Source organism: Hydra vulgaris, chromosome 04, assembly GCF_038396675.1.
Source record: "Hydra vulgaris chromosome 04, alternate assembly HydraT2T_AEP".
Lineage (NCBI taxonomy): Eukaryota > Metazoa > Cnidaria > Hydrozoa > Anthoathecata > Hydridae > Hydra > Hydra vulgaris.
In genome coordinates, this window is record NC_088923.1 from 39,637,190 (window position 1) to 39,640,000 (window position 2,811).

A 2,811-nucleotide genomic window follows, 5' to 3' on the forward strand; every position below is an offset into this window, starting at 1 on the left:
TAAGAAATATATATAAGATCCAAATATATGAATATTAGTGTAGAAACCTGTGGTTCAGAACTTTTCAAAGTAAATTTCAAACTCAAGGTAAGCCTTGAATTGAAAATTGATTTTGATTTTATTTAATAAAATTTAATAAATTTTATTTAATAAAGCACAAATTTTAATTTCAAGCGATTTCATTGTTAATATTTTTCTACTGAATTTATAACGTAAGCAATGCGACTCATTCTCAAAACTGCTCTCTTTAACTATTTTTTAGAAAAATATTGCTTATAAATCTTATACTTTTCTTCAACTTATTATTTATGACCTTAACTTTGAGCTTCTATTTATCTAATTTTTTTTCTCTTTTCTGGTGTTTTAATACTTTTTGTTACATTTTTTAAATTTTCAATTTATTGAATTTAACAAAAAATTTATAAAAGGTAAAAAAAAAAAATTACTTATTATTTTAACCTTTCTTTGACTGAAGTATTTTCTTTTTTTCACTATTATTGTTATTGTTATTATTGCTATGATCTTATTATTATTATTTTTTTGCTATGATCTTATTATTATTGCTATTATCGTTATAAATATTATTATTCTTACTGTTTTTCATATTACTTTTATTATTATTATTATTATTATTATTATTATTAATATAATATAGTGTCTACTTTTTATAATCTTTACTATTACTTTTAATTGCTGTTAATGCAACTATTATTTTTATTTACTCCTACTTGTATTATAACTATTATTATCATCATTTTATTATTGAATTTTACAGGTGCTTACTTCATATTAGTCTTATTACTATTTATAAATAACCTTGATGTAACAACTTTATTCAGAACATATTTGATTTAATTTGATCACTGAAATTTTTTGAGATTCGCAATTGTAAAAGAAGTGGTCAAACTATAAACAGAATTAATAAAATTCTAGAAACTAACATTGATGCTCAAATATGGTATAAGCTCAAATATTTTTGATAAAGTCAGATGAACCAGCAACAAAATCCATCAAAGATTGTTCTTCTCGTTCAGAAAGTGTTTAGAGATCATGTACAACTTGTTTCCAAGATTTCTCATATTGTTTATGGAAAGCATAAAAAGAAGGAAGCACATTAAAACATATTGTGGATAAAGTTCTAAGCAAAAAACATCAAAAAAGTTTTATGTTTAAATGTTTTTTTGTGTCTAAATGAACTTATATTATAAAAATTTACATAACGAATTTCTGAATAATTATTTTAATTATTTAATATTTAAAGTCACTTTTTTTAAAAAGATTATTTATGCAATTTTTGCTATTTTTTCTTTCAATAATTTAAATCTATATTTAAATCAACACAATTTTCCATAGGCTTTTGTTTAAAAATGATCTTAAAATTCCAACTACAAAAAGTCTATAGAATATTGTATTAAATCGCAATAGATAGTCTAAAGAAACCTCTATTTCTATAGACCATTTGTTTCAAAAACCTATAGGAAATAGTATTGATTATCTTTATAAAAAAACTGTACAAATTTTGTTATGACAAAGGGTAAAAAATTAATGGCAATTTCATTTTTTTACTTTTAAATTATATTCTTAACAGTTTAAATACTGTTTGAACAGTTTTACCTTTCGTGGTTGTCTTGATTTGCCAAATATTTTGAAGCAACAAAATCTTCTTTTGAATCAGAACAGTCTTCAACTCAAAAACACTTTGTTTTTGACAACCTTTTATGTCTTAAGAAAGTAATTCAGAGCATGGATATCTACAAAATTTGAAGATGAAAAGTTTTATAACATTGAATTGAAAAACATTTTACGACTGTAAAAATTCCTAGAGAAAAATTTCCGCCGGTAGTATTTTTCGCCGGTAAAATATTTTATAACATCGACCCCTGATCTGAAAAAGATCTGAAAAAACAAAAGAGCCTTGTTGCCTGGCATTTGCCGACTGCCAACTCCAGAAACAATTTTTCTGACTCCAGTATCCAATTTGCTTACTAATAAATTTTGTAAGGGGGCTAGACACCCCCTACGCCCCTCTCCCTCAAGACGCCTCTGGTTATATAAACAAGTTTTTTTTTATTTAAAAAAAGTTTGATTTACAAATAATTTTTTAAGTGCCGTTTATATGTACGCTTCAATTCTTAACTACCCTCAATTCTTATCTACCCTCTACGGTTTGCTAAATAGTTTACAACCTAAGTTTGCTGTACCATAGTCATAATAGTTCTATTTCTTAAGACAATGATACCACACAACTGTTCTGATTTTTTTTTGTGCAAAATAAGCTAAATTAAATGCCTACAACCGCTATTGAATAAATATTTTTAAAGAATTATGAAAAAATTCGTAAAAATTATTAGGTTCAAAAAACGTTTTACAAAGACTTTCTCCTATAAATTTTTTGAATAGCGTTTTTCTCAAAATACGCGAAAAGCATCTTTAAGGGTTGTCCACAAATTACGTCACGCAATTTTCGACCGTTTTTAGCCTATTTTTTTATTTTTATGAAAGTTTGTAATGCAACAAGAGTTTGTTTGTGTGTGAGTGTGTGTGTGTGTGTGTGTGTGTGTGTGTGTGTGTGTGTGTGTGTGTGTGTGTGTGTGTGTGTGTGTGTGTGAACATTTAAAACGTTCATAATTTTAACTCTTTTAACATATTAAGTAAATTGACTGAAAAAAAAATTATTCTGGTGGCACTGCAAGAAAAAACTAAACATTATATTTTTTAAGAAAAATCTTTTTTTTTTCTTAAAAAATATGTTTAGTTTTCAAAGAATTTGTCATCATTACCTCAATCTAAGTTTTTTTTTTTTTGAAGTTA